Consider the following 19136-nt stretch of genomic DNA (forward strand, 5'->3'; position numbering starts at 1 on the left):
GTTGACAGTGATATGTGTTAAGTATGCCTGTATGAGTCAGTGTACAGGCATAATGTTTCAGTATTGCTGAAATTCTATGAAGATATGCTAGTCAGTTACATGTACAGTAACTGTATATTCATTTTCATTTAGTTATTTTGAGGTAAGCTTGAAAGGAATAGCATTGCATTTTAAAACAGAACTGCAAATGATTCTTGTTAGAACTTTTCTGCAGGGAGCTGCATTATAAATGGATTGTGCCTGAATAGCCAATAAAATATAACCAACAAATTAAGTCAGTGCACTTGCTTTACATCACTAACACATTATAGTATACAAAGAGGAAGTCTATATGTAATTATATAAAGAAAACATCTAGTTGTTATGATGTTGCTATGACGTTTGAGTTTAAGGCAGTTTGACAATTACCCATGGGTAGAAATGAACCATTGACTGACATGTGAAGACACATGCAGTACTATAAAGTGTGTCATTGTCTGTGGTAATATTTCTTGAGGTAACAGCTTAATTCTTTAATAAAGGAATTAATAGACTATATTAAATTGTAGAATAAGTGCCCAATTCCAAATGATTTGCTCTCAGTGTAAGTGACTTACTCCAGTGTTATTCTGCCCTGTTTCTGAAAGACTTGATCTCTGTGTAAGTGACATACTTTGGTATAAGGCCTATCTATACAGAAACTTACTCCAGGGGGCCAGATTCCAAATGACCGCTATCAGATTAAGTGACATATTCCAAGAGGAAGTCTTTTGAAATATGGCCCTATGTTTATTTCCACCAAAAAGTCATGAAATGTAATAAATCCTGTATTTCCTTGAAAACAAACATATATCTCTTTTCCTTCCAAATCTATTGAACTCTTAGAAACACCATTAAAACCCCAAGTCATTCTTGACAAGGAAGTAATATTTCACTAACCAGAAAACTCCCGACTCTAGCTTACCCTAAAAATTCCATTCTGACCTATTTCAACTCCACAACCTGGCAAACCATCCAAACCCAACCTCCATTCCAGCTAGCCTACCATACTGCTTACATATTCAACCAGCGCCGGTTTATATAACCCTGACCATCCTCCTGTTCTTCCTGACATCCAACTTACCAGTCCCCAAAGCCAGTACTTCACCCACCCTTTTCCTGCCTCTAAAACACATGCACATCTATCCAAACTCAAGCAACCTGCTGTAACCCCTACCCTCTATAACTGCCTTAAAATTGCAGCTAATGTCATTACGCACCCTGATTTTCTCCTCATCAGTAGTTCCTTATAAGAATGTCACTGGAAACTCTCCACAAAGGACCCACAGAAATGAAGGCCTATTGCTATGCTCTCTCAACCATCCAAGATCCTGGAAAATGTATCCCCTCACAACTGCTCCATTACTCACTGTTGAACAACCTTCTATCCACATCACAGCATGGCCTTCAGCTTTTCACACTACTGAAACAGATCTTCCATCCTTTCTGCATACAGTTTTCCTGCACAGAAATAACAATCACTTGGCATCTCCAGATTTTCTTGAAGTCTCTAAGGCTTTTGACACAATTGGTCACCACAAACTTCTTCAATAACCTTCACATCTAGGTCTCACAAATTCTACCATCTCATGGCTTTGCTTCTACCTCTCCCAACAGAATACAAAGTGTTACATGGTCTCATTTCACCTTTTCTCCTCTTGCTACTCCTGTCTGCCACAGATCTTATTCACTAAATCACTCATCCTGCCCTAGACATGAACCTGAACCACCATAATTTGTTCTCTTTAACATTCTCTGCAATTAGAGCTACAATGGCTTCTGCTCTGATGTTCACATTTATTCATCCATCACACAGTGTGCATCCTACCACTGGCACTTCATCTCCATCATCTTTATCTTGTGTGTGTGTGTGTGTGTGTGTGTGTGTGTGTGTGTGTGTGTGTGTGTGTGTGTGTGTGTATGTGTGTGTGTGTGTGTGTGTATGTGTTTATGCATGTATTGTGGATGTGGGCATGTGTGTGTGTGTGTGTGTGTGTGTGTGTGTGTTTGTGTGTGTGTGTGCATATGTGCATGTATTGTGCATATGATTACGTGTGTGTGTGTGTGTGTGTGTGTGTGTGTGTGTGTGTATGTCTTGTACATATGGGCACATATGTGTGTATGTGTGTGTGCATATGTGCATGTATTGTGCATATGATTACGTGTGTGTGTGTGTGTGTGTGTGTGTGTGTGTGTGTGTGTGTGTGTGTGTGTGTGTATGTGTGTGTGTGTGTGTGCATGTGTGCGTGTGTGCATGTATGTCTTGTACATATGGGCACATATGTGTGTGTGTGTGTGTGTGTGTGTGTGTGTGTGTGTGTGTGTGTGTGTGTGTGTGTCTGTGCAGGTGTTTATGTTTTAGTTGTTATGGCCATGGACAGAAGATGTACAAAGTCTACTATGGGACCAAACACATGTAACCACATTACCATGATGAGGTAAGAGTGCATTTCCAGCATGAGACACCTGCCTACAATGCATTACCAGAAGGTGTGCAGCACAATGCCTTATATATAACATACATCTACCTGCACAGCACCTGCACAGAGATCTGAATGCTAGTGCAACTTGGCTGCATTATATGTTGTTCTATTGAATGCCAGCTGTTGAGAACTGGTGTGTACATACAGCGTCTTTGCAGCCAACCGGTCAAATATATATGTTTTTCATATGTGATCAGTTAATATTTTATTATATTTGATCTAATAATATCATAAAGACAGTTTACAGACCTGTAATTTATTTTTTGTATTTGATAACCATTCTATTGAAATATTCATGATACCCTTTCCCATCACAGCCTGATACGAATATAATACAGTTCCAGCATTTGCAGAGATCCATTTGGTGATATTACACATTACTTGCAAAATAATATGTGTGCTAAGACAATACATGAAAAGCATAATCAAAGAAGAAATACACTTAAATAATTGATGATATGTTAAAGTGAGCACAACTAAGCTATTGCTCAATGTCCTAAGACTATTTGCAATAGAATGACAGTAAAGTTAACAATGGCAGACCTTGACATTCTTAGAAGACCACTGTTCTGATCATCATGATCTCTAAAAAACAAAAGCAGTTATATAGGGAAGTCAAATGCTTAAGTTGTTGTACTTTGAATTGCACGTGATCCTTTATGATGCTCAATATGGTTGCCAAAAAGCCTTGGGAATAATGTTCTAAATACTTTTAACTGTCTATGCTTTTTAAAGGCATATCTCCAAGTGTAAAGCATCCTCAGGTCTTGACCTCATGGATGGGAGTTTAAAGTTTTTTAAACAATGGACTGTAATTGCTCATAATTAAATTGATTGACTGAGCGATTGATAGAGTGAGTGATTTTATCATTTGTTAACTGATTATTTGACTTCTTAGCACACCACTTTTAGTCACAACTCAGAGCACAAAGGCAAGGGTAAATATGTAGATAGAGATATAAATATAGATATGGAGCTGTAATGTTTCATTGAAAGATATATGTTCAGAAGGTATGTTAGGCCACTGAAAGTGTCAAATGATAGCGTTTGTGAACATGAATGTGATCATGTGTAGAGAATGCTGTTTTGCTATGCGTATATGTGCATAATTTGTCGCATGTAGTAATGAATGAGTGGTGGTGTGTTTTAGTTGCGTCAGTTTTGGAACTAGGATGTTGTTTGTGGAAATTAAGTGTTTTTTGAAGGACTAATGCTGAAAGTTTCAGATATTCCAAAACCTGCAGCATTAGGTTGTGAGAGTATGTGTCTGTGAGTGGGGTTAGAGTCACAGTAAGGGCAAGGTAAGGGGATAGATTTAGTGTTGTGTGTGTTAGTTGGTGTTTCTGTTGTGTTGGGAGTATACGTGAATATTTCTGGGTTACTATTAGAGAAAAGGCTAAGGAAGGGATCTGATTGGTGTTGTGCATGTGTGCTTGCTGTGTGTGGTCTGTATTCAACTGTCTTGTGTATTGGAGGTGTTTTGGAAAGGGTTTTTGTAAGGTAAGGTATAGGTTTAAGGTTAGGGGCAGGGTTAGTGTTAGGCTTAGCACACAGTAGTAAGGTGGTGCAGAGGGACCATTTCTTTTTTTTCCCCTTTGCAATCTTTTTGCTTTCATGCCTGCTGAACATTAAGCCTGTCCTCAATCAGACACTACCCTGTCCAAGGGGGCTGCTATCCAATCAGTCATTTTTCAGTCTCACTGACTAACATCCCAGTAATGAGAGTTTTTCTTTATTTTGGCCTAATCCCATCCATGGTGATGACATGTGCACTTCCTGCCTATGCCCTCTTTTGCATGTATTTGTGATCTTCTCTCATGGCTACACCCATATCTTTCCCAGCTCTGGCTCCTCTTATCACGATATGTCTCTTCTGTTCAGCTGAGGCCCTATCATTAGAGCAGCAGTGCAAGCTAGGCAAGAATCATAATTTCCAACCCTGCCCTTACAATGGGAGAATCTGTGGTGTTAAGCACTTGAGAAGCTAGTAGAACTCAGATCACCAAGGCTGTAGTCAGGGTTTCATGTCTCTACACAACCGATATAAGCACAGACACAGGGGCAGTTGTTTCATTTTTTTTTCCAGTTACAACTGAGATTTATTAAATTGCATCATCTACACTAGGGAGTTTTAGGGACTCAACTGGAAATGTTAAGGAATTTAAAGTGTACTCCATTAGATGAATTTTTAAATCTGTTTGTCAACCTAACGGACAATGTTTTGCCTTTAGATGAAGCAGTTACTTTAACAAAGATATGTGGAACCAGTTTAGGATCCTGTTGTTTGTATGGTACAGTTACTTGATGAAGTCGCTGTACTGCGATCACTTGTTTCACTCGCTGATATAACAGTACAGGTGCTGGTATAAGGTATGGTCTTGAGCTTATAGCTCCTTTGTACCTGAAATATCAGGAATTTATATTGTTAAACTTTGTTATTTTTCAGTGATGGTCCCAGATGACTTTTTTGCACTAGCAAGTTCCTCTTTGGAGTCTCAGAAAAAAAATAGATGTTGCTATTTTTATTTCAATACAGGGTCCACATTGTGATTGGTTATGTCCAGATTGAGTTAAGGAACTGTACATTTTTCCGTATGGCTGATGTGTTATGCTTGTTACAAAATGGAGTCATGGATATGTTTTCCTCATAGTTTCCTAACTGTGCCAGACAAGTGATTACCTCACAGTCTAATGAAGTTATAATTTATTTAGCTGTCTACATCTTGTTTTACATAGGTGGGGCACCAATTATGAAATTAAGTGCAGCACACATACACTGTTGCATCAACAACTGAAAGACAGCCAAAATGTCAAATAGTTTAAATGAGTTTGAGATCCAGGGCCACATTTATACCATCAAAACACACAAATTGCCCAAGTGACATGAAGAGGGACTTCTTAAAATATGTGGAATATATGTTTAATTAAGTGCTTAATATAAACATGAAAAATCATAGGATTTTCTTCATATGCATCTGTATCTATATCTATAGTCATCTCTCTCTCTCTCTCTATATATATATATATATATATATATCCCTAATGATTTAAGCCACTGTGTTATGTAACTTTGTGCTGTTTAAACTTACCTGAAAGGAGGATAACAGTGGAAAGTCAGGCTTAGGAGGAAGAATACACTGGACGGACACCTAGTGATTCATGTTCATAATGATGTCTTCCCAACCTTTGCTATTATTTGAAGGAGGTTCACACATTTAAAGTAACTGTTTAGGGCTAAATATTCACTGCCATTTTATATTCAATAAGCTTCTCTGTGTATTGGAATTTTCCAGCTATATTAGATTTTATAAACATTTTGTGGATGATGTTTTCATCCTATGAGATGGAACTACAGAGATGCTTGACAAGTTTGTGGCATATCTAGAGAAGACTATACATTTTTTGAGGTTCATGAAACACTATTCCAAGGAAACTATTGATTTTTTGGATCTACACCTTTTTGTAGGTGCTGATGGATTTCTGGGTACACAACTCTTTAGGAAACCTTGATGGAAGAATCATTTGCTGCATAGCTCGAGCATGCACTCTGGTCATGTATTCGTGTCTACATACAGATGATCACATGTAACAGGAAGCTGTGTCCAATCTTACTCATAATTTATGTCATAGAGGTTATCCATGGGCAGTGGTGAATAAGACTGCTACTGTGGTCCGTGAGTTGAGGAGGACACAAGGGTCCCCTTTTTTGCTAATAATTTGAGGAGAATCTACATCAATGGAATGAGGATGGTAAATTAGGACAGACCACTGCAGCTGACTTTGACTTTTAATAATGACATAGACATCATTTGAAATGTTATTAAATGAAACTGGAATATCTTATTGTCCAGTGATCACATTAGGGCTTTTGTGGGTGAGTGGCCACATTTTGGCTTTAAGAATAATATACCCTTGAAATGGAGATTTTATTATGTCCTCAAGGCTGGTAAACCTGAGAGAGTGTGTACCTTTCCCTGCTGGAATTGCAGCGTTTGTATCTATCTACTGAGAATGGTTTTCTACAAATTCTTTCAGGTAAATTGTTTGCCTATAAAGGATATGCAGACCGTAAAACTCAAAATATTATTTATTTGGAGAAGTGCTGTGTATGTATTGCATTTTATGTTGGCAAGATTAATAGGTGCTTTAGGGATTGGATATTATAACATTTAAGTGATATGCATTGCAACAAGTTGACTAATGCACTGGCAAACCACATTTCATTGAATGATGGTCATGCCTCTGTTGTCATGGTGCTGCAAGTCTTGACTGAGGATTTTAGGGGAGGAGAGCTGGTTAATAAAACTGTAATAGCAGAGATGCAGTGGATAGCCACTCTGCAGGCTGAAAAAGCCCCAGGTCTTAACTCTTGTTTTCCACTGAAGCCTGCACTCAGGGGGAAGAGACTTTTCATTGATTTTAATTTTTATTGACATCCATTTATTATTGGTTGTGTTCTTAACTGATATGGTTTTTAAATGTAGTGCTTTGTTTTTGTAGTTAGACATGAAGAAAGACTGATGCCTGAAATTCCTTGTCTCTCTTTTAAAGTTTATTTGATCTACATTATTTGTGCTTTTATTTTTCTGCTTTTAAGTGTATGTTATCAGCTGTGGTAGCCTGTTGCCAATTTTTTCTCTTGCTTTTGCTTGTATCTGAATGCTGGGATGGTGGCAGCAAACTGTGAAACAGCATGATCAGGTTTGAAAAAGTTTGAGGTAGAGGTAACTTGGACATGATGATAACTGGTACTCGATTACTGAGGATTACTTAATTGTAATTACTTATTATTATTATGATGACTGATTTTATTTATTTATTTATTATTTGTTTACCACGAAAGTCCGACAGGATACAAGTCCTTTTTTAGCGGAGGCCCGGGGAGAAAAGCTCCACATATATCACAGAGTCAAAAAGTAACATATATAAGTACAGAAAAATAAAACTTTCATTTAGCATCAGTCAAGACTCGGGTAACTCTTTAAATTATATAATAACTAAATAGTACAATATAAAGGAAGAAAAGAGGACACATCTGTAACAGTACAGATAAATAAAACTCATTATGATACTATTTGATATAGTAAGGTGAATATCAAGTGTCTATACTTAGTAGAAGCAGGAATTACTGAGAGGAAGATGTGGTCAGAGAGGACATGCAGGTGGTTGTTGTGACAGAGCAAGATGCAGAGGACAGGAAGAAATGGAAACAATTGATCTGCTGTGGCGACCCCTGACGGGAGCAGCTGAAAGAAGAAGAAGAAGAAGAGAAAGGAATGAGAAATTATATATATATATATATATATATATATATATATATATATATATATATATATATATATATATAAATATATATATTATATATAATTATATATAAATTATTATTGATGGTTACTGGTAAAACACATACCCACTTAGTCCACCTTTATTAAAAATGTTAAGACATCTGATGGTATCCAAAATTATTTACAACTTTATCTACAGATGAAATATTGTCTCTTTGTCAGGTAAATCTCTTCTTATCTTTGCTTTTGGAGCTTCCCATGGCTTCATTATGACTCTAACTCAAATGGGTTCAATGTTTTGTTTGGCTTGCTCAAAAAATTATTTTTTAAATGAGTCTTGTCTTCAGTACTGGGCAAATCTTTTTAAAAGAGCAATATTTAAAATCCGTCCTTATTTTTGGGCCTTTGCCCCTACATTATTTTTGACTTTAACCAGATTGTTTTGTGCTAACAGGTAAAGAGGTATGCCCAGGAGAGGGTACACTTACCTTTTTCTAATGACCATAGCCCTTTACCCGTATTCATGTTATGCCACCACAAATCAAACTGCTAATCTGATACCATAATGCCAGTTTACTGATGTCCAACCAACATTGCTTACTGATTGCTGATGACCAGATAGGCTCTGCCTTGAAAACACCAAACAGTAACATACACACAAAAGCTATGAGGTTACTGTTCACTAAAAAAGTAAGGCATGAACTTTAAGCTGTTTACTTGTGTAAAGAATATGATTTGCACATACAGAACAGCATTTCAATTGCAAACAGAAAGGAAATTTTCATACACGATAGTCTGATGATGGAAAAATTGTAATTGCATCCGTAATTGTTATTTCTAAGTTCTTATTCTTCATAGGTAAGTACTAGGCTACCTGGTCTTGTGGGTCATTTTAAGCCTAACTAGTTTCCTCAAGGTGAGAATCAAATTATGCACTTTGTATTTGTTAGGTAGACCCTAACTATTATACCACCCCCCATGGTTAATGACTGAAAACTCACAATGTAAATACAGTGCAAGTATATAATCCCAAAATCTTACTGTGGCGTTCTCTGTCAGTTCTGATTCACAAAGTCCAAATAATAATCCTAGAAAAACAGGTGGAGAAAGGACATAAGTAACCCTGGAGTAGAGCACTCCACCAAGATTATAGATATTTTTCAATTACAAATAGAATCAATCTTTTATTTTGAAAAAAAGCTGTAGAATGCTTAGACAGTACTGCTCCAAAATGATTTAATGCAGTTTCTGAAGGAAATTATGTTAAATAGTTCTGCAATGCACATCTAATGAAATATGCAACTAACTGCATTTTTAAATCTATAACAATGTGTATTAGGTATGTAGGAAATGCAACTGACATCTGCAGAATATCTGCAGTGTAGGAGTATTCCATGCTGATATTTATATATATATATGTATATATATATAAAATATATATGTATATGTAGGTCTACTTCACATGACTGAAATCTCATTTGACTGACTTTCATTTGACCGAGACCAAAATACCTACTTTTCAAAATACTGAAAACTCACTTGACTGAAACTCATTATACTGAAACCAAATAATAACTTGTAAAGCATAGACATGCACACTTATGACTAACTCTTTCCAGAACTTAAAAACTACTTACGTTCCCTCTTAACAGAAGCTGGATGATATAAAACCAGAGTAGCTTGGGGACTACACCCCCACACCTCCCAATGTGGGGGGCTGTGCCTTCTCACCCCTCTAACTATAGATACTAATTCCAGGATCACACTACAGTGGTGAAAATGGCATATACCTTTTACTTACCTTACAGTAGTCTATATGCTGCCACAACCACTGGAAATACACAAAACATCCACCATATTACTTTAGATACTTCCCAAAAAATGTAAACAGACATACCCACATTTAGAAGCACAACAACACTACTTTCTACATGACTATAGGTATTTTGACAATCGGCACTATAAGTTACAGTAATACTTTTTATCACAAGCAAGTCACAGGAGAAGGGAATCCCACATCAAGTCTATGGCTTACAATTCAGTATAATGAGATTCAGTCAAATGTTTTCAGTATTTTGAAAATTCGGTATTATGGTCTCGGTCAAATGAAATTCAGTCATCTGAAGTAGACATATATATATATATATATATATATATATATATATATATATATATATAAAATATATATATGGATTCACTTTGTAATCCCGAAAATACTGAAATCCTGAATTTCAGTATTTCAAACTTACAAAGGCGAAAACACTTAATCCCGAAGCCCCATAACTACGAAATTTAAAATCCTGAACGTACAATACACATACAGCACACACATACACATACACACGACTTCCCCCACAACCAAACATATAATCCTACACTACAGATAAGCAGGGGGGCAAGCCCCCTGCACCACCCATGTGGGGGGCTGTATTCCCCACACCCACCCTACTTTTATTTATTTATTTATTTATTTTCAGTTTGATTACCGGGGAATTCCACTGGGCCAAGAAGTGCCCAATTTCAGTGGAGGCCCTGGGAGAAAAACTTAAATATACTAACTCCGAGATCACACAAACAGGTACACAAAGGAAACTCACACTCACACATTTTACAGTCCCTCACACGCCACAGTCACAACACACACTGATGCACACTAAAGCCCCTAACCAACACACATACACATGCATACTTACCTAAACTTCCACCCATCCATTCACACACTGTACCACCAAAAGTGCTAATTCAATATCTTTGAGTTTCGGGATTTTGAATTTCACGCTTCTGTGTTTTCGTGATTTTGTGATTCGGGTATATAATTTCGAAATACTGAAATTCGGGATTTTAGTATTTCGAAATTATAAAGTGGACCCATATATATATATATATATATATATATATATATATATATATATATATATATATATATATATATATTCACTTTGTAATCCCGAAATACTGAAATCCCGAATTTCAGTATTTTGAACTTACAAAGCCAAAAACACTCAATCCCGAAACCCCATAACCGCGAAATTTAAAATCCCGAATGTACAATACACATACAGCACACACATACACATGCCCACAACTTCCCCCCACAATCAAACATATAATCCTACACTACAGATAAGCAGGAAGGCATGCACCCCCCATGTGGGGGGCTGTGTCCCCCACACCCCCCCTACTTAAATATACTAACTCTGGGATCACACAAACAGGCACACAAAGGAAACTCACACCTACACATTTTACAGTCCCTCACAGGCCACAGTCACAACACACACTGATGCACACTAAAGCCCCTAACCAACACACATACACATGCATACTTACCTAAACTTCCACCCATCCATCCACACACTGCAGCACCAGAAGCTCTAATTCAACATCTCCGAGCTTTGGGATTTTGAATTTCACACTTCTGTGTGTTCGTGATTTTCTGATCCGGGTATATAATTTCGAAATACTGAAATTCAGGATTTTAGTATTCTGAAATTATAAAGTGGACCCATATAAATATATATATATATATATATATATATGAAAGAAGGGGAAGGATGACAACAATTGATCCTTTTCATATGTCAGTCAATACCATTACTCATATGTTTTTATTGGGCTGTTATGCCATATAAGGAGGTTATTAGAGTGATATTGTTTATATACTTGCCTCCTTTTATTTTCCATCCAGAGTCCTTGTTAGGTTCATAGATTAGTACTAGACTAACTGCCATTGTGAGCTATTTCATGCTTAGCTAATTATCCCATGTGAGAATCAAACCCGGCACCTTATGTTTGTAAGGTAAACAGCTTAAACATTGTACTAACCTCCCATCAGTTTAATTTAGTACCAAGCTATCTGCCCTTGTGGGTCACTCCAAGCTCAGCTAATTACCCCATGTGAGACTCAAACCCTAGACCTTGTGCCTATAAGATGAATACCTTAACCATTATGCCAACCTCCCAACCAATCCTTCCCATAGTGTTAAAATGTTTTGGGGTCAGTGCAGTTCCATGGTTTATAGAGCTGAAGTTCTTACACCTCAAATAACCACAGATCAATTGATGATTCAGGTACTGGAGGAGCGAGGCAGAGGAGGATAACAATTTATGGTAAGTGTTGGCTTACTATACTGGAAAGAGAGAGGTGGCCCAGTCAAATGCAATGCCAGCACCTACTGAAGAGATAGATATATGACATGCAGTACTATGAGGCAGAGGTTTATTCAGCTCTGCCAAGATGCATCCATGAGGCAATCTCTGGTGAGCCCTACACAACAGCCGCTATGAGAGGGACTATATGAGGTAATGGAGGTGCAAAGCCCCTGAAAAAGGCATTAATGGCATTATAGCAGGCTTGAATATTTGCTGTATTTCTCTTGTAATCACATTTCTTCTAGTTGCAGCAGGACTTGTAATTATGGCTGTCACACTTGTTAAGGAGAGCTGAGCAAGAAGTCTGGGGCAAGAAAAGGAGGGCAGATGAAGAGGTGTGTCCTCTAAAGAGGAGTGATAACAATGGGAAATGTGGCTTAGATAAATCCATGTTTGTGGGTTACCTCTGATGGGTTAAAATCACAATTGCTGTGAATTCAGGATTAGAAAGTAATTCTCATTTTGATGCATTTAAGAAATGTTGCCCACTTGCCAGGTCCTAAGTGTAAGAGGTATGTTTCTTGTAGGCTTAAAATCAAAAATTGCTACCCAGAGTTACTAGAATGAATGAATGAACCTGATATCATTAATCCTGATTATTTACCCCTGGGGCTGTATTTACACTCCAAGTATGGCTTCATTGCCTCTGTGAGTTCCATGAATATCTGTTGTACACTGGTCTGCCTCTTTAATGGGTATCTTCCCTTTTGTCAGGTCTGTAACAAAACATACTACTGATGCAAAAGGGGTAAAAACTCTCAAGAATGCTTTCACTTGCTTCCTAGTGTCAGGATTAGGCCACTTTCTCACTGGTTCTTGCTATTCTGTCTGGGGCTTAACAAAACCCCTTACCTTTTAACTTCTGACAGTTGAAGGAAATACCAGTTTCAGAGCTTGTCTTAGCATCTGTGGATTTTAGAAGGCATTTTGTAGTTTAAACTTATGCTTCAGAGGTAGGCCTATGGGCAGTGTTGTTAAATGTACATGTATAGTAATGTATCAGAATAAGGAGAATGCCTCAACAAGCCACAACCTTGCACTTAGTATATATTTTCTAATGAGTCACGTGTTCAGTTTCACAGTTCTGATAACTGCAATAACACTCCTCTGAATTTTAAAAAGAACTCATGTCTGCACATGTACATGCACCATAGAGGCATCCTCACTTCATGCTTAGCTGACCCCTTTTAAAACACGGAACACTGAGTCTATAAAGTTAGTGCAGCAGTCCTGTGAAAGGCTCTCAGTCCCACTGTTTTTTCACTCACTATACAGAGTTCATGACTGTGGGTGAGGACTGGCACAAACTGACCAGTAAACTGAAAGTGTTGCCTATGACTTACCTTTTACCTTACCACTATAATCCGGTGCAGTGAAATCTGTAGTTATTGCTGAACTGAGCTGACCACCAATTTCTTAACTCACTTTACCCTCATTCATGAATGAGATTCCAACACAGTTAAAAATCCCCCGGTTTAAATAACTACTCCCTGCAGTGAGCAATCTACACTTTTTGGGAAAAAAATCATGCTGACTTTTATCCAGCCACTTCAAACTCAACAACTAATTCCTCCAATAATTGTCTTATATCTGTGGCCATAGAGAAAGTAAATGAACTTTAACTCATTTCACTCCAATAGAGGTCAGGAAGTTTGCACTGTAGCTTCCAATGGGCAGAGCCTAAACCTTTGGGCAGAATTAAATTATGTCTTCATAGTTCAAACAAATGTCCATATCTCTGGAACCATAGGGGTTATGAAAGAAGTATAAATCCCTATGTCACAAGATGGGTTGCCAACTGGCTCGCTGACAGAACCCATACTGTGAAAGTAGCAAACTCTAAATCCAACTTCAGACGAGTGACAAATGGAGTACCACAGTGTTCAGTCCTAGGTCCTCTCCTGTTTGGTATCTACTTCTCTGAAGGACAGGCTAACAAAGAAGGCCTTTGGCTAACAAAGTTCACAGATGACTGCAAACTAGCTGCCATAATCTAAACTTGTAACGATGTAGACATCCTACAAAAGGACCTCCCTGAGACAGATGCCTGGTGTCAAAGCCATGGCCTCAAGCTCAATGCCAAAAAGGGCATTGTCATCCCTTTTGGTAAAAACTCTGTACCCATGAACTACCACATAGGCGGTAGTCTACTTAACACCAAAAGTGTGATAAGAGACCTTAGGACACAGGTGGATAGTAGTCTCTCCTTTGATAATCACATCGCCACAATAGTCAGGAAATCCTGCTAAGTGGCACACCTCATCACAAAATGTTTCTCATCCAGGAAAAAAGAGGTCATTGTTCCCCTCTACTCATCACTCATTAGACCCATTATAGAGTACAATGCACCTTTTGGTATGTACCTCACAGGACATCTACAACAACTGGAAGGCCGCAGAAATACCTCACAAAGAGGATTACCGGACAGTCTCAAAAAACTCCAGCTTTACTCTGTCGCATATCACCTACTCAGAGGCGATCTCTGCCTAACATACAAAGCTACATCAAACCCATAGCTGTTGGACATGCTCCACTTAAAGAAATCCCAATCCCTCTGAGCTACACGCTCTAGGGACCTAAACCTTATCACCACAATAAACAGAACATGCTGGAGGGATAGATTCCTGTCCCAGAGACTTCCCATACTCTGGAACAAACTACCTATCTATATCAAAGCTCTTCATTAGCACTCTTCAAGAAAAAACTTGATAATTGGATGGGAGATAGGAAATTCACCCTGGAAATCACTTCTGTGGCTGTGCTTGACAGAGGCACAGGAAAATAATTTTCTTGGGTGGCAAAAACCCGGGTACCGATTGGCTAGGCTTATATAGGCCCTAGGGCCAATAGCCTAGTACCTACCTATGAACCTATAAATGGCAAGCTGTTCAGCACAAACTATTTTTATAGTGGTAGCATTCTTTAGATTATAAGTCTTAAGCTGAAATTTATAAGTCACAGAAAACACAGTAACTATTATATTCGTAATATTTTGTAAACAACTTAAATATCTCAGCAACCACTCAAATGACACACATACTGTCAGCAGAGTTTTATTGATCTAGCTGAGAGCTTTCATATGAGGTTGAGAAGTTCTGTCTGTGTTACTTGTTTTTTGAGATATTTAAAAAAATCTGAAAATTATATTTATATAATGTAATATCATAAAAACAACAGTTAAAATACATTTACCTGCACTAGACAGAGGTCAAATATTAATGCAGTTGAGTATGCCATTGTGTACTCTTTAAGATGAAATCTTTTAAAACCTTGTATATAGCATAGCTTTGGAATTATTGATGCAAATATGAACATGCAATAGACAACTAGAGTTGTCAGTAGGAGTTAAATGCAGATGCACCTGGAGGCATCACTCGGATGTAATGAGTTAATGCCAAGAAAACAAAAGTATTGCACATTATAAAATTCCCTATTACCCATATCCCTTAAACAATGTTTTACTTAAAAGCTAGGAGAAGGTTAATGATTGGGGTATTATTGCAGATAGGAGACTTTTGTATGGGGATAATGCTCAAGTGACAACTAGAAAGTGCTACATAATTATAATCATAAAGGATGTCTTACTAAGTATAATTATTAGGGAAAAAATGTTCTATTACCTATCTACGAGACTGTAGTAAGACCTATAACTGAATATGTGGGTTAGTTGCCTATGTGTAAAATTGCTCTCACTATTACTGGCAGGAAAGGATACAAACACATTTTTACAAGACAAGTCACTAGAGTTAAGCGCCTGTGGTATGAGAACAGGCTAAAATGTCATTGTATTCAGTTATATATACATTGGTAACAGGAGATTTAATTCAAATCTATAAATGTCTGAATGATGACACTATGGCAGCAATTCTAAGTAATGAATTTAGGGCTTATGTTCTGGGAACCAGAAACAACTGTTTTATTTGAACTATCCTCCAGTGTTATAGGGATAAGATCATTTCCTGGAAGAACTGGTAAACTGTGGAATAGTTTGTTATTAGACATTGAAAAAGCTGGAAGTCTAGAGGCATATATGAGTGCACTGGACCTATGGTTTGACAAAGGAGTATATAACTACTCTATTATTCATGAAAAACCCTTGTAACACCTTGTAGGAGTCTCAGAGTTTCAGTTTATGAAGACTGAAGATTAAATATTGAAGGACAGAGATTACAGTATCTTAAGGATAAGGGTAAAACATTGTCTGGGATAAAGAAAGTCGAATCTGATTTGACTACAAAACCAGAGCATGAAGGAGAGGGTGGCACATGTGTAGGCCATTGTTAAAAATGATGACTTCCACACACAGCCATGGAATACCTTGAAGCTGTGGCCATAACATACAGTGGTGACAACAAAATATCTTCCTTTACTCTGATGTTGTAGCTTCACACAAATGTTTATTGTTTTTTTTTTCAAAATTTGTTGTGAGCAGTCCTTATAACTGTTTATAGAGCCAGTGTTATCAATGTCCAGCAGGCAAGACAGCAGTTGCTAGAATTATTTTTGTTTGTAAATTTTAACGCAGTAATTTAAGGATTGCATGTGGTAATTTAGGGTCAAGTTTTATTTTACTGCTGTATTTATGAAACAGCACAAATCCTGGTGCCATATGCTGCTATGTTTACATAATGTGGTTTTGCAAATGGTCATACTTTGTTGCACCTAGCACTAAACATTAATACATGTTATAAGCAGATTAAATATTGCAGTCTTGTCTCCCCTAGACCTGTGGTATCCTCCTTGTCTGTTCTATCAAAATATGGGTAGTACGTATTTGTGATAAAAATGCTTTTCTCTCTCTCTTTGTTAATGATTTCCACATTGAGACCATTACATTAACTATATGTGCAGATGGCACGCTGCTCCTGTAATCCAGTATTAGCCACTCTGACCTGCAAACCAAGTTACAGGACAATTTCACTCAATTATACACCTCATCCACTACTAACGTCTTCTTCTTCTTTCGGCTTTTTCCTGGTTAGGGGATGCTGCAGCAGATCACCTGCCCGCTCATGATTGGCAGTAGAGTTTTATGGTGTTGAGTTGCCAGCCCGGCGCCCAACCTTCCACGGAAGGCACACACATACACACACTCATACCTAGGGCCAATTTAGAGTGTCCAATCCACCTACAGCATGTCTTTGGGATGTGGGAGGAAACCGGTGTACGGGGAGGAAACCCACGCGACCACAGGAAGGACATGCAGACTCCACACAGAAGGCACCCCAGCCAAGGATCGAACCAGAGAACCTCTTTCTGTGAGGCGACAACACTAACCGCTGCACCACCGTGGCCGCCCCCCTCATCCACTACTAACAAACCAATAATTAATGCCAAGACAACCAATGTCATGGTCTTTGCCTCAGGCAAGAAATTACACAGTATTCCTCCTATTCTCTTAAGCACTCTGAATGAGAACATTGTACCTAATGTCACTGAAATGAGCTGCCTAGTGCTAATACTCAGCCCTACTATTTCTTTTACCACACACATTTTGTATTTAATAAAATCTTTGATCAATTAAAACTATGTTATAAGATCAATCACCGCCTTTCACACACTGTTCATAGGGCCATTGCTAAAAATATTTTAATACCCGGTCTTAAATATGGCCTTCCTTTTCCTGTTATGCATTCATCCCACAATACTCCAAGAATACAGACTGCTGAGAATAAAACCCTCAGATGCACTATTGCAATTTGTGAAAAAATCCAAATAGCTTTCACTGCCTCATAGGGTCACTTTTCTTCTAAGTACTCAAATTTACAAGATGCTAAAACACAGTCACTGCTCCCCCCTTTTAGAGTGAATCTGTCTTTGCAAGGCAACCCTCATGTACTCAGAAGTACACAGGACAACAATTTCTCTCTAGTAAACCCTCCACTTAAAACTGTTATGGGTGAGAGAACCTTCTCTAGATTGAGTCTTGCCAACTGGAGTCACCTGCCTGCAAACATCAAAACTCTAGAAACCATTAAAAGCTTCAAAGATGCATTTACAGAGCATCTCTTTACTGAATCTACCTGCAACTGCTACTATGATGATGGTAGGTAACTTACCACCTCATCTCATGAATAATAGAATTCATTTAACAGACAATTCTCTGCCTCTTAATGTGGCATCTTACATGCAAATACTTCACAGGTAAATAGGAGTTTATGTATTATATGAAAGATTGGTCTGTATATTAATCATATCATATATCTTAGCTTGCATTTTGCATATTTTTTCTCAATATATTCTGACTGGATCTTCTAATTATACGATATCTGCATTCAATCTTACCCTTATGTTCTGAATTTTACTGTGTACTCATTTTCTACATAATATTGTTCATTGAAAGACAGTGATATATTTTCTGCTCTTTGAGAATGAGTTGTGTCTGAAAAGGGTCAATAGACCAGTCCATTTACCAGGTGAACAAATAGTACATAAAAATAAATCCACCCAAATACACACACATGGAAGCAAAAAGACACAGTGATAACAAATATTCCACTCACAACACCCCCCAAAAAATAAATACATTCAGAGTCATAAGGACATAATTCAAAACACTTACATTAACCACAAATGGTAAAAGTAAAAACTTCTAGGTTTCACCCTTTGTCTTTCTCAGTACCCCATATACAAGTGTCCAGCATTTAGCCAGTTTCTAATAAATGAAATTCACTTAAACAGCTCCCATATAAATGCATGCATATTTCAAACAATGTTCATAAACCATGTTGTCTGTCCACTTAATGTAAGTGATATTTCTTAATGCCATAAATCTGTCTATTGTTACTATAAATATATCTGTGCAGCAATCATTTTTATTTCCTGTTGCAACTCATTTTATTTCTCAATCATCGTCTCAGAAGGTTAGCAAGTTTTTATATCATTATTACATCGTCGTTTTAATCAAAGTGCACTACAACTTCAGTAGTCTGTCTCTGACATGAATTCATGTATGATAGTGCCATCATTCTCAGTGTTAAGAACTTTAAATATTAAAATGTCTTATTCTCTGTAGTCCAGTAAATATCCAAGCCCTTTAGCCTCTTCTCAAAATATTAAGTCATATAATCATCCTAGTGTATAACTTATTTATTTTTTAAAGCACATTTATGCTTTCTTTTTCTTTAAACCATCAATACATTTTGCTTTTAGGGAGCAGAAAGCTTGTTCAATGCTACATTAAATCAGGTGCCTTTAC

The sequence above is a fragment of the Protopterus annectens genome, chromosome 3.part1 (assembly GCF_019279795.1).
Source record: "Protopterus annectens isolate FY-2018-M chromosome 3.part1, PAN1.0, whole genome shotgun sequence".
NCBI lineage: Eukaryota > Metazoa > Chordata > Ceratodontiformes > Protopteridae > Protopterus > Protopterus annectens.